The 21,183-nt window shown below is 40.3% G+C and overlaps 1 protein-coding gene across 4 annotated transcripts in view; it reads left to right on the forward strand.

Annotated features, from left to right (window-relative positions):
- C7H10orf143 (chromosome 7 C10orf143 homolog) overlaps positions 1–21,183 on the forward strand; it is a 58,961-nt gene that overhangs the window by 24,294 nt on the left and 13,484 nt on the right. The window contains exon 5 of one of the 4 annotated variants that reach the window (XM_027819579.3): positions 15,233–15,566. The exons of 2 other annotated variants lie outside the window; for them this stretch is intronic. The gene's annotated coding sequence lies outside the window, so the exon portion shown is untranslated. Of the gene's footprint in view, positions 1–7,381; positions 8,648–15,232; positions 15,567–21,183 lie in introns of those variants that run through there. One more of the 4 variants, XM_037903839.2, reaches the window with a different exon arrangement.

The following is a 21,183-nucleotide window of genomic DNA, read 5'->3' on the forward strand; positions in this document are numbered from 1 at the left end:
CCTGAGTGTAACAGATAGATGGCATTGAATTTGTAAGCTTATTTTCAAATGGAGCTACATAAGCATTTGCCCGAGTTCAAATCTCTTTGGCAGAGCTGGAGCAGGCAGCTGGGAAGACCTCCACCACCTTCTGCTTGAAATGCAAGAAGCATTTATTTGACATTACCTTCTCTAACATAAGAGTATGTGTATTAGTGTCATTTATTTAAAAAAAAAAAAAGAAAAAAAAAATCCAAAACAAAATACTCCCCTACACACACTTCTCTCCCTTCAGGAGAAGATGAGAGAACAAATGCATGGCAGATGTTAATCATGTTGTTTCATGCATTACTGGAGAAGGTGCTCAGATACTATAGGGATGAACAGAGTGTAAGAACCTGAGTAGGACAGAACAAAGGGAGAGAGCAAGCCTGTAGCAGCTGGACTTAAAATTGGTAGATCATCATTCAGTGCCTACTTACGGATTAGGGGGCCTAAATTTAGACACCCAAGTTTGAAACTGTTGCTTTGTTCTTTCCTAATCTTAATTAAGCAGTGTTTCTAATTCTGAGTTTTCAAGTTACAGTTGTGGCCTTCTGGAAACCCCAGGTAAAGGCTTGTTTGATGTTTGGGGACAATGTGGAGGATGGGACCTGTCAGTATAAAGAATTGGCTCTTTTTTGGACCAACCATATACTGAATCAATTAGGTGTTGATACTATTTAATGCCATGTCTTGATATGTGTGTGTGATTATGGTGTTGTTACTAAAACAATGTGGGAATCACTGCATGATATTTGCTTGCAACACAGGGTGTCATTCATGAGTTATACATAAATGGCAGCTTTACATATTTAAAGGGAACATGGACTGCTTCATATCTGAAGTACGTTTCCCAGGAGATACCACCACCATTTGATCTATTTTGATTAAAATGTAAAAATTAAAAATTAAATCAAATGGTAGTATAACTCCTTTGGGAAAACATACTTCAGTTATGAAGTATTCCCCATAGTAACCTTGAGAATCTTATACTGTATTCTCAGCTGTAGGTGGTCTTTTTATGTCACACATAATTAAAATGAATTGCTGTTTGAGAACCATACAACTGCATACAGATTTATGAATCTTGAGGCTCTTCCATTCAGATACAAACAATGATATCAGAAAGTGAGCAGATAAGCAGCATGAGGACAGGAAGTGGTAAGTAAGATGTTTGCTAGTTACCTGGGCCCTGAGAGAGTAGACCAGGTACACACTGTAAAACATTAAAGAAACAATGTTTTCTGGAAACAGATAATATTCGGTGTGGTTACATTATACTACATTTTGCTGTAGAGCACAGTTCTGTCTTCTACAGTTAAAATATTCTAATACCTTTTTATATACTAAGAAATGGCTAATATGTCACCAGAAAAAAAATTGTGGAATCGGATTTACTAGGAAAATGTATTTTACAAAATCTAATGCAACTTGTTTGTATCAGCCTACTTTATCAGACCTTCTCAGAATATGTGAATGTATATTTGATAAGATTCGAGAGTAGCAGGGATCAGAAAATAAGACTACAGAATTTGCATTCACATTTTCACATATCTGAAGGACAAAATGTCATATTTGTTTTTATATTTGGTTTTGATTCTGTCACATCAACACTGTCCATAACACTGATTTGTGACTATGCACTCCATTTTACTTTAATTAAGTCTTATGACATATTTCCAAAAATGTGAGCTTCAAGAAAAAGGCCTAATTTGAATAAACATAGCTAAATTCTTTGTTTAACACAAATATATATCATGTAAATTTAATAAAAAATCTATATCATGTAAAACATTTTCTAAAACCTTTGTAATAAGTAGTAGGAAACAATGTAATAAAAAGTAAAAGAAAATGTCTCTGATCTTTGAGTATGGGAATGTTTCTTTCTAGCAAGGGTTATTTTTAATGTATCATAAAATATCTGTGAAGTTACAGACAAGACTGCAGATGGAATATTGACCTGCAGAAGCAATGGGGTTTTCTGAATCAATAGAACTACCAATGAGAAGCCAACCTGAGATTTTCTGGTTCATATGTTCATAATATGCCATACAGCATTGGTGTTGCCACAAGTGATTGCAAATAAAGGCTGCAAATAGGTGCGATGGTTAAGCATTAGGGGCAACTCTTAGGAAGCACTCAAAGTATCTGTCAAAAATCTTAGAATGGTAATGCACAACCAACAAGGCCTCTTACTGTTCAGATCATGGTCTGTCAAGCCCATATGTGATGAAACAACACCATGCACTCAGTCATTTGGGAGTCAGCTCCTCAGGCCACAACATCCTGATTGGCCATTCACCTGCAAGGGAATAGTACCCACAAATGGCATAGCCTAACTCTGTGCACAGCACATCCCTCCATGCTTCTGTGCTCACACCACTTCAGTGACCCACTTACTCTCATTCCTGTGCTTGAGTTTAAGGTGAGCGATGAAGCCAACCAATGCACCTTGTTGTCTAGGACTCCTGCTGTACACAGCAAAAAGACACTGTCTCTAATGTTTCTGGACCTGCAGATCACTATCAATGCTTATCCTCGTCCAATGTCAAAAACATTTGAGAATCCAAGCCTCTAGAAACCATCTCCTATCTAGTCCCCCATGTTTCGAGGTCATGATGACATTGCTCAAATCCACTGTGTGCTCAAAGTACAGTGATGAATGACCTAGAAATGCCTATGTAAATATATTTACTCTAAAGGTTAAAAAAGTGTCTCTAAAGCATCACAACTGCATACCCAGCTAAAAATCATCTTGAAGAACAAAAGAACGTAATGTTAAATTTAAGGCTCCAGTTCAGCAAGGTACACTCACGTGCTTCAAGTCAGGTATGTGCTTAAGAACCATGCCAAAGCGGGGCCTTATTTAATAAATAAAGGTGTTTCCATATAAAACAGGAGGGTGGAAACCCTGTAACTCCCTCACAATCTGCCCCTTCCTCTGTAAGACCTCAACCTGATTAGACCAAGGGGAAAATGAAGAAAAACCACTAGTGAAATATAGACACACGTGCATGCATCTCACTGCAGACAGAAAGTCATCTGTGCATTATAAAATGCCACTATCTAGAAGACCCACCTACAGCCAACATCCCATTATGGTGTTTTAATTCACACAAAATCAAGTTCCTCTTTCCCAGCAGAATATCCCCCCACAATATCACACTTTTCCTCAGTCTCACTCATCTCCATGCCCATAACATCCAATTAATACAAAATCCACTGCATCTCCTAAAATAAGAATATAATCCTTTAAACCGAAATTTGAAACAAAGGAAGTGACATACACACCGGGCCAAGACAGCTCCTGACAGAGTCTTGAGGCTTGGTTTGGTTTTGTACCATCATTGTAAACACAGACATTATAGAATTGTACTGGTGCAACTGAGCAGAATTTGTGTTATTAGAGTCTCCCACGCTTTTTGACATTATAAACGGCAAAACCAGCTTCCCCCTAAAATGTTAGATAAGGAAGCCCCACTTCCCTCCCCGCCTCCATGTCCTATGGGTTTGTGCATGTGTTATTTTTATTCACTCACTTCCACCTATCCTCAGCAGTAGCAGGCACCCTCATAGATGAGTACCTCTGATGAGTCTTCTACTCTCTAGTAAGACCCGTCCTATTAATCTTTCCTCTATCTTGATGGTGAACAGCTCTCAGGAGTTGTCCATGTTAACAAATACTGTTTTTAGTGACTCCTACCTGGATGATGCTCACAGCAGTAGTCTGAGCTTTGGATGGTGAGCAGCTCTAGTTATTTGTGTTGTACTTTTAGTTTTAAAATTATATACACCACTGGGAAAGACGCAGGAAAAGAGTATAGAGTAGTACTCACTGTGAGTTGACTGTAATCTGTAATGAAAATACATAAACTTGCTGGGCCAGATGCTCATCTGGTGTAAATTCACATAGCTCCATTAATAGCTTTTCTGTATATCTTAAGTTTGTAAGGTTACTTGTATCAGGCTATTGCTTTTCCTAGGAGAAGGGTTTGGGGCTATGAGAATGACTTTGTACTCAAGTATCTACGCATTCAGAGCATCACAGTCTAGTGAGTCTGTGAAATTAGTGGGAATAAATGCAGTGTGCATATTCAGTGTGCCATCTGAAAAAAACCCATATGAGTTTATGTCTAAATTAAATTTCTTCAAACATGTCAAAAATATTAGTTCTCATTCAGGACTCCATAATTTAATCTGATGAAAATAAAGCCACTGTGAGCTATCCGAGCTCAAAAAATTTGTCTGAAAAATGTCTGACCAGGTGAAAGATTTTTATTTCACGACTGGATAACTCAGAAAGGCTTAACTGATTTTATGAGATTGTCCAAAAATATTCACTTCTGAGCTAAAACCAAGTATGAAAAACTTCAGACAAAGGATTGGATTATTTTTAGATAAGCACTCTGAAGAGAGGCCTTGAGTGTAATTTTAACCTTAGTTATAATGGGCAGGAATTGTTGTTACTATAATATTACAATGATTGCTAATCAAAAATAGGTGGGAAATTCTGCTTAATCAAACATCACATATATTTGTATTTAACTAACCATAACATTTACCTAAAAGGGAAGTTGTTATAATTCAATTTTTGTAAAGATCATGGGAGCACATTAAAAAAACACTAATCTTTCACTGTAACCAGTCTATGACTTTTCTTTAAGAAAAGCGGGAAAAAGTTGTTCTCTAACAATTTTATAACCTAAGTGTTGATACGCAGTGTCAGGTAATTCAGTTAAGATTTTAACCTTTAAACACACTTCACTATTATGGCGAGGTATTTAAGATTTTTATTAGGTAATGTTTTAGTCATAGCTGCCAACTACCTCTTTCTGAAATCGTTTGTGGACTATAGCCCTGGTTTACTTCAGCAGATCCTTCTGAGCCATCACTATCTATTGAGTGCCAAACATATGCAGGATGCTTGTATGTTAAAAATACCTTTGGAATTTTATGGGAATAAAAAATTAATCCACAGGCCAAATGCTAATTTGCTTTAAATAAAATTGTGATAATTCTCAAAATAAGCAAAGCAGTTAGTTCACATTGATAACAGATCCTTGACAATAATGTTACAAATACAATATTGTAAAATGATCTGATGCATTATTTTACATTAAAAATAGCAAGTGTCTGTTTTTGTCATCATTCACTCTTCTTTAATAATTCAGAGCCTTTAATGGCATCATGTTCCACCTGCCCAAGTGTTTGTGCACCAAAAAAATAAAATGGAAAGCCAGACATTGGGGATTTTATGGAATTTAAGAATAATCAGGTCAAAGTAAAATCATTTGTTTGGATTTCATCTCCTGTTGCAATTCAGATATAGAATTTCATTTAGCATTCTCTTAGAATAGCATCAATGGTTAAAGCAAACAGTGACAATCATCAATGGAACGCTAAGTTGATAGTCATAAGAAATGAAGCAAAAACGAGGAGTCCTTGTGGCACCTTAGAGACAAACAAATTTATTTGGGCATAAGCTTTCATGGGGTAGAACCCACTTCATCAGGTGCATGGAGTGGAAAATACAGGAGCAGGTATAAATACTCAGCACATGAACAGATGGGAGTTGCCTTACCAAGTAGGAGGTCACTCTAACGAGGCAATTCAATTAACAGTAGGATACCAAGGGGGAGAAAATTACTTTTGAAGTGGTAATGAGAGTGGCCCATTTCAAACACTTGAAAAGAAGGTGTGAGTAACCGTAGGGGGAAATTACTATGGTGGAAATCAGTTTTGTAATGACCCAACCACGCCCAGTCTTTATTCAGGCCTAATTTTATGGTATTCAGTTTGCAAATTAATTCCAGTTCTGCAGTTTCACATTGGAGTCTGTTTTTGAAGGTTTTGTTGTTGAAGAATTGCCAGTTTTAGGTCTCTTATTGAGTGACTAGGGAGATTGAAGTGTTCTCCTACTGGTTTTTGAATGTTATAATTCTTGACGTCTGATTTGTGTCCATTTATTCTTTTGCATAGAGACTGTCCGGTTTGGCCAATGTACATGGCAGAGGGGCATTGCTGGCACATGATGGCATATATCACATTGGTAGATGTGCAGGTGAACGAGCCCCTGATGGCATGGCTGATGTGATTAGGTTCTATGATGGTGTCACTTGAATAGATATGTGGACAGAGTTGGCATTGGGCTTTGTTGCAAGGATAGGTTCCTGGGTTAGTGTTTTTGTTGTGTGGTGTATGGTTGCTGGTTGGTATTTGCTTCAGGTTGGGGGGCTGTCTGTAAGCGAGGACTGGTCTGTCTCCCAAGTTCCGTAGAGTGAGGGATAGTCTTTCAGGATAGGTTGTAGATCTTTGATGATGCGCTGGAGAGGTTTTAGTTGGGGGTTGAAGGTGACATCTGACATCAGGAATCATAACTTTCAAAAACCAGTAGGAGAACACTTCAACCTCTCTGGTCACTCAATAACAGACAAAGGTGGCAATTTTGCAACAGAAAAGCTTCAAGAACAGACTCCAACGAGAAACTGCTGAACTAGAATTAATTTGCAAACTAGATACCATTAACTTGGGCTTGAATAGAGACTGGGAGTGGCTGGGTCATTACACAAATTTAATCTATTTCCCCATGTTAAGTATCCTCACACCTTCTTGTCAACTGTCTGAAATGGACCACTACAAAAGTTTTTTTTTTCTCCTGCTGATAATAGCTCATCTTAACTAATTAGCCTCTTAGAGTTGGTATGGCAACTTCCACCTTTTCATGTTCTCTGTATGTGTATATATATATCTTCTTACTATATGTTCCATTCTATGCATCTGATGAAGTGTACTGTAGCCCACGAAAGCTTATGCTCAAATAAATTTGTTAGTCTCTAAGGTGCCACAAGTACATCTGTTGGACAGTAGAATACCAGCAGATCAGAATTTATTCATGGAGGCTACTAACAGTCCCTAAGTCACATAATATATTAGCATGTGATATGTCTTACCCTCATAAGTCAGACATGCCATTGGTATAAGCACAGTAGCGGGAGAGCTGCTGAATAGCAGACAGGAGAGGGAGATTATATGTAAGCTTGTTTTGAAGGGAGAGCAAATGGAAAGAAGAAAATGTAGCTGAAAAACAGAAAGAGGTAGAAAAAATAATAACGGAGTATATAACTTAACAAGGAAATATGTAAGTCAGACATTCCAGATTGTACCAAATCAAAGTTTAGGTTTTTTGTATATTTAAGAGCAAAGATTGGGCAGCACTACACTGCAGGAATGATGTCCGCTTCCAATTAGAGATGGAGGAAGCGTCAATAAAGAGTATGAGTGCTATCTTTGAGCACTTTTCCTTTAGGCCACCATTCCCAAGTTGTCTAATTGTCCTTGATGGGTTTTCTTTCCCCCCCAGCAATCCCGTCCAGTATCTAGCCGTTCTGGGCATCTGTGCAGAGACTAGGTATACAAATTCCTGCTATTGCCTCTTATTTTTCCTGCCAAGGAGCTGAAACTTAGAAAGAACATTACTTTAACAGGACAAGAACCCGTTTAAGTTTGGTTTGTATTTAAAACTTTTTAACCTCTCTAGACATGGCACAAACATTGGCTATTGCATTTCATAAATCCATTAAACTGCTTGTTGGAGGGAGGAGGACATGGGCTAAATCTTTTGGTAAAAAGAAGGTAAAAAGTTGGAAGGGGAATTAAATGTGATGTGACTACTGATTAAAACTTGCCTGCCTAACTTACAGTTGAGTGCAAATAGGTACTATCAGTGTCTTCCTTCTAAACATTCATTTCAAATACTTCCAAATTCAGGAATTTTTTCTCCACAGTGGGCCACTGGTTAATTTTTACCCCATTAATTTATTTACATGTCAGAACAATCCTGCACTGGCTTTTCGAGTATTAAATGTGATGATTTTAGAACTCCATGGTGTAGAGACTTTGGAATAGAGAATTAGGTCCTATCGTGATAAAAATGAAGAAAATGCAGAGTTACAGATGAAGCACCTGCATTAAAAAAAGTATTAAGGAAGTAGTCCGCTGTTCCTATAGTTTGGGTTTTCCCCAGGACTCTTCTTTGCTCTTTTTGTTCTGAGTTGTATACATGGGTAAAATATTTTTAGTGCATAGACTAAAATGTAATGTGCACACTAAAAATCTCTGCAGAGCCCATATTCAGTGGATCCATATACTTAAAACAAATTAATGTTTAGATTTACTAGTTGTACATGCTCATTAATGAAGTCAAATATGTCCACAATTTTAAAAGTGACTTGTAGAAAAAATTGTCAGAATGCAGGATCCCAATACTAAAAGGCTACCCAAATTAAAACTGCTATTTCAATTGAATACAATATTATTCACTTACCTCCTTTCATTTGGACATACTGTTGTTTTATGCTGATAAACAGCTGCTGTGTTCCACACATTTCAGCAGTGGCTGAAGTGATTTTTCAAAACAATATATTGGAACACCTAATTCTTTCTGTCATTCTTTTTCTCAACCATAGTATCTAGGCACTGACTCCAATGGAGACTGACAATTCAGACGCTGTGTAGTGTGGTGTGTTTATGTATCTATGTGTGTGTAAGCGTATAATTTTATAAATATATATTATAATATTTTGGAAGCAGATTTTCTTGAAACAATAAACGTTTAACTTGCTGTGTATGACCTGTGTTTTGTTCTTTCTTCTCTCTCCTTCTGTCTCTCTTCTTCAGCCTCTGTGTCTGTTTTCCCATTTCCCAACTGCTATTTCTCTGCCACCCTGGGCCTCCCTTAACCCTCCTCAAGCAGCTACTATTTTAAACCCAGTTCTTTCCCAGCCCCTCTATAGCTTTCTCTGCACTGTGGAAATGACATTGTCAATAAATGCTGACAATGGATGCAGCTGAATGGTTCTGAACACAGTTAAACTGCAAGTACAGTCAGGGACAAACCATGCTCAGCACAGTCTGAGCACCTGTTGTCAGCAAGGGGTAGACACACCATGGAATCCTTGATCTCCTTCCAGCTCCTGGCAGACCAGCAAGGAGAAGGATTCCTTGCACAGTGAGTATTCAACACAGAGTTGGCTTGGAGCATTTACAGACTGAGGCAGGGAGTGCCATGCAGAATGGTGTGTTGTGAAGGGGGCTGTTTGATCAGCAGGCCCAGTGATCAAGGCTTGCTGGTCCTTCACTGTGTCCCCTGAATCCCCTGAATGGGGTTCAGCTAGGTCAGCTACCTTGTAAGTAACCCTGCAGTCCTGCCCATGTGCTAGATGCCTTAGAAACAGAATACGTATCACTGATCCTACCTTTCTACTCTCCCAAAACAGTCCCCTTCTGACTATAAAAAGAATAAAAGAAACAGTCCTGACAATGATAATAAATCAACTTTGGATTTTGAAGCAATTGTTTATTTACATCTTAACAGAAATTCCTGGGTCCTGAAAAACTCTAAGATCAGCTCTCTCATCCTATGCTTGAAATACTTACAATGGTCTCCATCTGATCATGGCCCCTTCCTATGCTGGTGGAGCTACAGGCCAATCAGAACCAGTGGAGCAGCCTCCTGAGACTGACAAAAGAGACCCAGCTCAGGCAGCTACTTCCCTACCAGCAGCTACTTTCCCACTGCTGAGCCTGGAGCCACCCATTGCTGGGGAGCTGCAGAAGCCACCGATGCCACCAGAGTCCCATCTCTACAGGTGTAAGGGTAGCAACAGGAGCAACTCAAAGGAGGTATTGTTGCTGACATATTCCTGCTGCCTGCCTGCATCTGGGAAAGTAGCAGCTACCCAGAAAGGAATCTACCCCATCCCAAGTCAATGCAGGACCCCAGTGTCCAAGCAAGGAGTTCTAGTACACCTCAATGAGAGACCCCAGTGCAGGACTCCAGACCTGGTCCCTAGCGCATGCCAGTAATTTCAGTGCAGGGCCACAAGCCCCAGCAGAGGACTCTAGCACACTCCAGTGAGAAACTCCTGAGCAGGTCTCCAGCACACTCCAGTGTGGGACTCCAGAGAGAGACAACTGAAGCCCAGTGGGAAACCCCAATATCCTGTCACTGGTATCTGCACTCTGCAATGTCTAGGTGTTTAGGCTGTACTCACGATACCATTAGGGAAGTTGCAGAAGACTGGAAGAAAGCTAATATTTAAAAAGGGTAAATGGGATGACCCGGGTAGTTATAGACCTGTGAGTTTGACATCGATCCCAGGCAAGATAATGGAGCTGCTTAGATGGGACTCAATTAATAAAGAATTAAAGGAGGGCAATATAACTCATACCAATCAACATGGGTTTATGAAAAATAGATCCTGTCAAACTAACTGGATATCTTTCTTTGATGAGACTACAAGTTTGGTTGATAAAGGTAATGATATTGATGTAATATACTTAGACTTCTGTAAGGCTTGGTACCATACAATATTTTGATTAAAAAACTAGAATGATAAAAAATTAACATGGCAGCCATTAAATGGATTAAAAGCTAGCTAATGGATAGGTTGCAAAATGTAATTGTAGTTGGAGAATCATCAGACCGATGTGTTTCTAATGGGGTCCTGCAGGGACTGGTTCTTGGTCCTATGCTACTTAACATTTTTGTTAATGAGCTGGAAGACAATATAAAATACTAATTTATAAAGTTTACAGATGACACAAAAATTGGGTAAGTGGTAAATAATGAAAAAGACAGGTCACTGATACAGAGCAATCTGGATCACTTTGTAAACTGGGCACAAGAAAACAATATGCGTTTTAAATATGGTTAAATGTAGGCCACACTTACAGGATGAGGTAGACTATCCTGGGAAGAGTGACTCTGAAAAAGATTTGGGGGTCATGGTGGAGAGTCAGCTGAACATGAGTTCTCAATGCAACGCTGTGGCCAAAAGGGCTAATCCAATCTTTGGATGCACAGACAAGAGAATCCTAAGTAGGACTAGAGAGGTTAATTTACCTCTGTACTTGGCACTGGTGTGACCACTTCTGGAATTCTGTGGATGTCCACAGTTGAAGAAGGATGTTGCTATATTGGAAAGGTTCAGAGAAGAGCCACAAGAATGATTAAAGGATTAGAAAACCTGCCTTATAGTGATAAAATGAATAGACTGAGCTCCTTGAGTCTAACAAAGAGAAGGTTAAGGAGTGACTTGTTTACAGTCTATAAATACCTCCATGCGGAACAAATATTTAATAATGGGCTTTTCAGTCAATCAAGCAGAGAAGGTATAATTTGATCCAATGGCTGGAAGTTGAAGCTAGACAAATTCAGATGGGAAATAAGATGTAAATTTTTAACAGTGACAGTAATGAACCATTGGAACAACTTACCAAGAGTCATGGCAGATTCTGCACACTGACCATTTTTAAATCACGATTAGATGTTTTTCGAAAAGATATTGTCTAGGAATTATTTTGAGGATGTTCTATGGCCTGTGTTATACAGGAGGTCAGACTAGATGATCACAGTGGGCCCTTCTGATCTTGGAATCTATGAATTTGTCCATCACCATGTTGCCTATAAGCATGTTGGCAATGAGTGGGAAGACGTTCCATTGTCAGCAGACCCTCTTTTTTCTCAGGGTGATCCCTGGTCTAGGCTGTACTCTGGATGTTTGGTGAGCTTTAAAATTATCTTTGGAAAGAACCATGGTTCTTCAGTCTTTTGAAGGATGAAGGGCTTGGGATGGGCCTAGTGAATATTTCACTGATTTAAGGCTGAGTGCCTGGGAAGCTGTCACAGTTCTCAGGCTGCTGATGGGTGCTTCTTGCTAGACAGGCATTGGGAAGTCCTTCGGGCACCTCCATCTACCTAAGTAGGAGTCTCTATGACACAAATTGAGGTAGTCTTTTTATGTTACGGGGGATGAGGCGCTGGTTCCCACTCCCCTCGTCTCTATTCTCAGATTCTGTAACCCAGAAAGGGGAAGAGGGTAGCGACCTCAACTGCCTAGCCTTGGGGCTTACGAGAGCTATCTTACTCAGCCAGTATACCAGGGTCACTGTCTCCTTGTAAGGAGGAGAGGGAAGGGCACGTTGGTAAATGGCCTTCCTGGGGCAGTTCCTTGCAGGCTTCCAGGAGTCTCCTCTGGGAGTGGTAGAGCCACTGTCTGCTCTTTCCTAGAGCTGTCCAGCAACTGCTGGGAACTTTCTGTTTTTAGCCCTTGTTCCACTCTTGACATGATTGACAGGACCAGAGGGATAAAGCCAGTCTTGCTTATAACAACTATTTAACCCGTCCGTAACAGAGGCTTACTAGTCTGAAGGGCTCCAGGTTCCCTGAGTGTGGGAACATTGCTCTCTTTCTATGGCCACTTACAGGGCAAAGAGAGAGGAAGCCTTGGTGGCAGACACAGACAAGGCCTTCTTAATCTAGTCTGGTCTTTCGTCCTTTCCTTTACCAAACATACTCCTCAGTACATATAGCTCTCACCTGTAGAGTATTGAATGCCCTTGTCTCTGCTAATCTTCTTCATCATCACCACACCACCAACCTGTTTAAGAAGCTGCTAGACATCTGCATTTCTGACTGGTGTAGCAAAGACCAAGTGAAATCTGGGGGCCAAATTCATCTTTACTAACACAGTGAGATGCATTAGTAGCTCCTTTCACCATCCTCGTTTCTCACCACAGTAAAGGAGTATTCCACCATTGACCTTCCCTTGTTTCATCCAGTAGGATGCAGTTTTAATCTCTGTTTCACCAGAACACAGAGCTAGGAGAATGACCAGGTGCCAGCCTCTCACTGGCAAACACTATCTACATTTGGAATAGTGCTGGTTCCCTGTTGTTCCCCCATCTGATGAGAGGTCACAGACACTTTGCACTACTGCAAACCATTCCCCCCAGGCAGACTTCCTGATGGTCTGGACCCTGAAAACAAATAAAATCACTATCACAGGGTGGTTGGGCCCAGTAAACAAAGCAGGTCCAGCTCCCCTGTGCCAGAGCAATTGCTCCAATTTGGCTAACAAAGAGTGCAGGGCAGCACCTGGGGGCTATAAAGGATGAGGGAGGAACCCAGTGAGGGGGAATCCCAGTGAGTCAGATCCAACTGGTTCAAGTCAGGAAGGGCAGGTGAGAGTTGCCAGTGACCATGGGACTGCAGAGTCCTGCACTTAGGACAGAAGAATCCCATGCACCGCTACAGACTAGGGACCGAATGGCTCGGCAGCAGTTCTGCAGAAAAGGACCTAGGGGTTACAGTGGACGAGAAGCTGGATATGAGTCAACAGTGTGCCCTTGTTGCCAAGAAGGCCAATTGCATTTTGGGATTTATATGTAGGGGCATTGCCAGCAGATCGAGGGACGTGATCGTTCCCCTCTACTCGACATTGGTGAGGCCTCATCTGGAGTACTGTGTCCAGTTTTGGGCCCCACACTACAAGAAGGATGTGGAAAAGAGTCCAGCAGAGGGCAACAAAAATGATTAGGGGACTGGAACACATGACTTATGAGGAGAGGCTGAGGGAACTGGGATTGTTTAGTCTGCGGAAGAGAAGAATGAGGGGGGATTTGATAGCTGCTTTCAACTACCTGAAAGGGGGTTCCAAAGAGGATGGCTCTAGACTGTTCTCAGTGGTAGCAGATGACAGAACAAGGAGTAATGGTCTCAAGTTGCAGTAGGGGAGATTTAGGTTGGATATTAGGAAAAACTTTTTCACTAGGAGGGTGGTGAAACACTGGAATGCATTACCTACGGAGGTGGTGGAATCTCCTTCCTTAGAAGTTTTTAAGGTCAGGGTTGACAAAGCCCTGGCTGGGATGCTTTAGTTGGGGATTGGTCCTGCTTTGAGCAGGGGGTTGGACTAGATGACCTCCTGAGGTCCCTTCCAACCCTGATATTCTATGAATCTATGATTCTATGACTGGAGGATTCCCAGAAGGAAGCAGAAGGCAAGAGAGTAACTAGGGGGATTTGCTAGCTGGTGTCCCCAGGCCAGAGCTAGGGCCAGAAGGCCAAAGGCTGGGGGGCTTACCTACTGAAATCTGTGGGCCAGAGAGCTGGACCTGAGGAACTGTCAGAGAGCCAGGAGAGTGAGGAATGCTCCCATGGCAAGGAAGTTCCCAGAAGGAGGCTATGGGAGTGCCCACTGGGGAAAGGGTGGGTGCACCCCAATTGGAAGGGCTAGGGTGGCTGCTCTGGTACAAGGACAGGAGATGACTGACAGTGTCCGGGCATGGTTGGAGGTATCAGTGCTTGGTATTTGGGGAATGGAATGATGAGTTGTCTTGAGTTTTAATGATTGCTTGCACTGGTGTGAAAATGGACTACATGTCTGACACTTTTGTTATGGACTATGTTCTTATAATAAACTACCCCTGGTAGTAGTGCAACAAGAAAGCCTGAAGTTATTGAGGTCTCTGAAGTAGGAAAACTGAGACAATCACATACTAATACATCCCTGAAAGTTGTAACAGTAATAATTAATACTTTGTCCTTCCATAGCACCTTGCCTTTGAGGCTCTCAAAGTGCTTTCAGACAGGAACAATTTAAGCGCTATGTCACCCCTGCAGGATAGCTAAGTATTATTGGCCCCACATTATGCAAAAGAAAACTGACCAAGAGAGAGAAATTGACTTTCTTAAAAGTACACAGGAAGGATTTGCTTCACTCACAGCTTGCAAAGTGGGGTGCAAATAACCCAGATCTCCTGACACAGAATCCTGCATGTCAAAAATAAGACCATCCATACGAACATTCCTCTCACCCTTTCTCTCAAATGAGGATTTAAAATGGAAGCAACAACACAACCCTTGTATAGTATCATCAGTGAACATGCTGGGATAAAATAGCAGACTCCTGAATTATAACCTACATGAAAAGGGTGTGCATAATGTTACAGTAAAAACCACTACACATTTGGATCAAATAGCTTTTATGTCAGACATCTGATTATCTAGTTAAAAATCTATTCCTCGTGCACAGATGTATAACACCAGCTTTGCACATGAGATTTAAATATCTATTTCTAACAAACAAATGAATCATTCTTAAGTGGAAATAAACTGAAAATGGAAAAATAAATGTATAAATGTGCTATTTTCACCACTGTCTTTTCTGTTGCATTTCATATGGCTCAGGTGTGTGCTGAATATATATACCTGTTGGATGACTAGGATCACTCTTTCTTCTTACTGCCATGAAAGAATTAAATATAAAATCTTCTGTAGGAAGCAATTGTGAAGTGTGGAAGTTTCTAGTCAGGCAAATAAATTGGATTTAAGTATATTACAGTCATAATCTTTTCTGCCTCTCTCCAGACAGCCTTTGTACATGGAGAAATGAGAATGTATTCTCAGACAAATCTTGACCTGAGGGAGAAGGCTGCGGGAATCTGGATTTTCAATAACATAAGACAATAAAGCTCAGACTTCTAACCTGCCGCAATATGGTAAAAGTATAAAGAGCTTAGCAACTAATAAAAGAAAAGGGTCTTCCAACTCATATTTGAAGATCTAGACCCCCAAAAGGACACTTCATAAAGATCATAATGGGTTAGTCAGTATCTAACAGATACAATGTACCTTGTTGACCAATTGTCTGACAGTTGTCTTCTACAGGTCTGGATATTAATAAAGTCTTGTGTTGATTTCCTTTGGGTATTTTGTCCTTGTAATTGTACATCTACTTGTTGTGACATTGCAGCTTGCTATATACTTATTTAATGTGAGTTTTATAGTATGTATGCTATTGTTTCCTTAGATGATATGCACATATTGAAAATTTTATCTCCCTCTAAGGTACACTGAATCAAAGTAGTTACAGTGCAAGGGAGAGTACATGATCTTAGGGCAAAGAGGAAATCCACATGTGTTTTCCCCTTAGGTCTGAACACTGTCTTACTCTCCTTACATTATATAGAGAATATAAAGGGATTCAATTATCCCTGCATTTTTATTGTTAATAATAATAAAAATGTGCTCTAGATAGTATATTCCAGTTAATATTTTGACAGATAATGCTAGTGTAAAGTAAATGTCACTCACACAGTAAGATCAAGGGAAAATAGATGCATAAGAAAGATCAGAGAGTGGCTTATGTAGTGAAAATGAAGCCTGTTAAAAACTGCTCTTCCTAACAAAACAAAGAACCTATCTTCAGCTTGATCCTGCTCTCTCCATTTTCTGTAGATATAGTCACTTTATAAAATGCAAATATTTAGAGATTACACATTTATATATAAAATTGCAGTTTTCCATGTAATCTCAAAGACAAGCACTGTATTTTAAAAATATATTATGTCAACATAATTCTACCAGTGTCATTGACAATGACATCACAGCCATGTGATATCAAAATAGGGAAGATACAAATGTCAGCGTTTAGTCATGCCATGATTCATCCTGGATCAACCCCACAATGATATGGGGTAATGCAGCAAGATGCACACTATTTAGGTGAAAGAACACTGTTAGCCTGGCTAGTGTGTGTGTGTGTGTGTGTGTGTGTAAAATAGGAGTGTAAATCTTCATTGACCTGTGCATGCTAAAGGGCAAATCCTGCTCTACTTCCATAAGTGCAGAAGATTCTGGATGAAGTGGAATTGATGTGGCCTCACTCTTCATAGGAAGCAAGATTTGGAGTGCCCATGCAGGAGGTCTGCACAGCACAGTTCCTCAGGAGATCCCAACATAACACTATGGAGGAAAGATTTGGGGTAAGAAAAGAGGGAGGTTGCAACTACTCAGCTCCATCAGCCTCATCTCATTGAAACTAGTGAAAGTCTTTCCACTTTGATTTGCTTTGGACTGGTCCCATAGAGGGGAATCACCTGAAAGTTGCAATAGCAACAACAGAGCTTGCCTAGTGTTACTCCATGCCCTACACAGAATTCTCTGTATCTTATCTCACCCTACAGACTTCCCAAACATACAACCCAGTTGTTTCCTAGGGACAAAATTTCCCTCATAACACTTAAAATACCTCATTCCCTTTTCATTCAAATTTGAATGTTATATATCTGGAACATGGAGGAATAATATCAGAGGACATAGGAAAGATTAGCTGAATTTTTTCCCAGGTTGAATTTCACATAACTAATACAGCAGAGGAAAAACCACACAAAACAATGGGAAGGAAAATCTTAGGGAGGGGTAATACTGGACAGTATAGTAAACTTGAGCATCCCATATGATATGGCAGCACAAAAAAGCCAATGCCAATGGTGAGTTGCATAAACAGAAGCATGCGTCAGTGGAGAAAGGAGGTAATAGGCCCTCTCTGTGTAGCTCTGCACCAGTGGCACCAATTAAGGGATGGGAGGGAGGGGTGCAATCACCCCTCCGTCCCCTCCAAGGTTTTTGTACTTGCTCAAATTTCATCCAGAGCTGAGGGGACCATGATCTGACCACTTTTAAGCAGTGGCCCCATAGTAAATCAGTACAGCTGCTGCTAGAACATAGCTCTGGCTGTGTGGTCACAACACCACTGAAATTTTACCCAGTTGGCCCTCTGCACAGTTGGAGGGGTGGCCAGACCAAATGCTGGTGTAACCTGCTGCAGGGGGAGTCTGTTCCTATGTGATGGAACACAGAGGAGTCCTCTGAGAACTCTACTCTTGGTGGCACCAGCTCATGCACTGCATGGGTGAGAGAGACCCAGGGTCCCTTTGGGAGAGAATGGAGTGGAACAAGCAGGGACTGGAATGAGGTCCCTACTAGGGGGCTGGGAGGGCAAGAGGACTGGAATTTGCCTCCCCCAATAAATAGCTGAATTTCCACCACTTCTCTGCACCTAATTCTAATTAACAGGATAATAGATAAGTTCATGGGAACTGAAAGAAGAGTAACAAAAATTATGCTGGAAGCATTTACTTATGGGAAAGATTAAAAGAGCTAATTATAGAAAAGTTAGCTAAGTGAAAAAGGGACATTCTATTCTATATAAATTCTGAATAGTTGTGGTTTCTGATTAAAATATTTTTGACAGAAAATTGGGTTTTGGACTAAAGATTTTCATGAAAAATGTCTGCATTCTGTGGAAAATTTAACTTATTGTTGGGAAACTGAATACTTCAAAAATCTAAAAATTTTATCCAAATCCAAAACTGTCTTGATTTGGAAATGCTGCTCTGGTTCCTATGGGAGTTGTGGTTGGGAGCCTCATGCCCCCATTCTTCTCAGTGGGATAGGTTCCCCATTCAGACTACATCTCCCAGGATGCAAGACAACCTGGTACTCTTATAATGCATGGTGATTGCTCAGCAAGAGAGGAGCCCTGGTGCACAATGGGAGATGTAGTCTAGCTAGTGAGCCTGGTCCACGGAGGAGAAGGGAGGTATGAGGAACCCGAACAGCAACTCTTATGAGGCACTGCTGCAGCAGCATTTACGAAACAATTTTTTTTTAAATTGTTGACCCAAATTTCTCTGTTTTTTATTTTTTGCCAAAAAGTCAAAATCCTGAGCAGAAAAAAAACCTATTGATTGATACCAGTCTCATCATTGTAGTATCAGAGCACCTTACAACAGTGACATGACTAACATTAAGTGACATGACTAATATCTGTCAAATACAACATGACTTGGTTACAGTATGCAAAAATGTAAAGGTCTGAAGACCATAAAAGTAGAGGATGGGTTTGTTTGTTTTTTTTCCAGTGTGATACACTAAGAGTAATGGGATAAAAGGAATAAAGTAAAAATCTGGCTGAATAGCAGGAAGAAGTTCCTGTCAAGGAGATGTATTCAGCTACAGAAAAATCTCTCAAGGTAAGTGGTGAGCACTCAACCACTGGTACTTTTAAAACTGGACAAATACTAGAAAGTATTCTGGATGAAACAATCCTGTATTGGGAGGGTTTTGGACCGGTTGATCCAGTAAGTCTTCTCCACTTTTAACTTCTGTTAATCTAGGAACTTTTGTACCATTCAAGTTCAGTTTCCTTACAGGAACCATACAAAGTAGAACAATAAGAGCTGATCTCAGAACAGCAGTATTTAGACAATGAAATTCCTCACTGGCAACTGAGCTCATTACTTATTTTTATATAGCCTAAGAAAGTCTCCACATGCACCAGATTTACAAACCTAGGGTGAGTTTAATTAATGGACTACAAATATTAAAGCCAAAAAATCTCAAACCAACATGTTGGCCCTCGACCTGTAAGGAGTTTGATTCTGTATGCAGTGGGAGAGAACATTAGAACTGAGATCTATATGGAACTGAGAACAGAATTTAGCCCAAAGCATTATTACGAGTTTAGTGCGATTTTTATGAATGTTTATTCCTTAAGTCACCTTTCTTGACTTTTTTGGTGTGCGTTAGTGCTGAGAAGTGCTGGGGTTTGTTTCTCTTCCTATCTAATGTTCTTTAAAGAAACAGAACTGTACAAATAGCTTTGTCCTAAAAGCAAACCTAACAAATTTTAGCTTTTTTGAAGCTGATGAAAAGTTGAGAAACAATCCACTCTGTATTAACATATTATATCTGAAGCACCCACTATGTAATACCTATAGTGTATTTGTGTACTAAATCAGAGATTACATGTATATTACATTACATTAAAAATCATTTCAAAAGGAAAAATAATGTAGTCTTGCTTTTTTCCTGTCTAAATTTATATAAAATTTTATATATATATAGCCCCACTAGTATCTGAAATGCCTCTCAGTAATTTAAAAATAGAACAATAATAATTTCTGTGTATGTGTCCCTTCCCAGCCTGTAAGAAATACCTTAATTCAGAAGTTGTTTTTTGGTGTGTTATTACTGAGAGTTTGGTGTTTGGTTTTTTTTTCCCCACCTGCTTATGCGCTGTGGGTGGCCTCATTCTGTGTCTTTACGTATGAACATATTACTGGAGGAAAGTTAAGATGGAATTATTTTTACATTTAGTCTGAAATTAATTCCAAGATCATTCTGATCTTTTGCAGGAGTGAGTTCCATAGCCTTGGTCTAGTTCTTATGAAAGCCCAGTCTCTGATGCTCACATACTTCCTCCCATTGATCTGGGGTTACAAAGCCATTTTATGGTTCAGAAAAGTTCTTTGGGGCATGACTTTGCTACTTTTGTGGCCTAGGACAGGTCAGCTCTCCTTTGAGCCTGACTCTGTCTGCACCAGACTATGTTTTCTGTTACCAATGCTCCAAATTGTTTCCCCGCTTCCCCCACATCCAAGATAATCTGAGAACCACAGTAGTCTGCATGGGCAATGGAGTGTCACAGGTTACATTGTTGCTAGACCATATATAGCAACAGTCAGGGACTTTGCAGTGCCTCAGGTATGTCAATACTACAGTGGTACAGCTGTGCCGCTGCAGTGCTTCAGTGTAGACACTAGTTATGCCAATGGGAAGGGTTCTCCAGTCGCCAGAAGTAATCCACCTCACCAAGATCAATGGAAGAATTCTTCCATTGACCTAGCACCATCTACATGGTGGCTTAGGTTGTCGTAACAACGCCACTCAGGAGAGTAGATTTTTCATACCCCTGAGTTAAACCGACCTAATTTTTTAGTGTAGACCAGGCGTCAGTCATTCTATTGCTTGGTCTTTTAGTTGGATGGAGTTTTCTATAATTAAGTTTTGGAACGTGGTAAAGTCCAGGAGTTTCTGGGAGGTCAGCCAGAGTGGTTTCTTCTTGCCTTGCAATGGAGTTGTTCTTTATTTCCTGGTCTGAGCAAGCAAGGGGCGGGAGGGTGGCCCTTGCATTTCTTACATCCACATCCAGTCCACGGATTCAGTCTGGGGTATGGCTCGCTCCATAGGTGGGGCTGGATAGAGATGGCCAGTGAGAAACATAAAAAACAGAGTTTTTTTTATGTTTTGGGCTGTCCTCTCAAAGGCATTGCCCATGTGGATATTGAAGACTTCCAAACCAGTGAGTTTGGTGAACTTCAGAGAGCATGTCTATCAGCTCCTTAGGAAATCTTCAGGTGTCTGGATCTTTATCCTGGGCACCTTCCTAATCTATAATCTAGACTCAAGAGCTCAGATTCCAAATTAAGTGGGTGCACTCACAGGATTTTGATTTAAATAAGTTTTTCCATGTGGGATCACTTGGATACCTGGTATGTGCTAGCGAGAGTCTCACGGACGGCAGTAGGAATCTGCCTGGGCACAAGGCTGGCTTCATACTGGTTGGCCACATTTGCAAAATCAGGGCCCTAGCCAGGAATGCACTTCATGCTCTTTTAGCTGTAAAAACCAGGCTGTTGATATTAGAAGAATTGACTGAAGCCTTTTATGTTTTTTAACTGATTCTTGCCTTA

The sequence above is a fragment of the Chelonia mydas genome, chromosome 7 (assembly GCF_015237465.2).
Source record: "Chelonia mydas isolate rCheMyd1 chromosome 7, rCheMyd1.pri.v2, whole genome shotgun sequence".
Classification (NCBI taxonomy): Eukaryota; Metazoa; Chordata; order Testudines; family Cheloniidae; genus Chelonia; species Chelonia mydas.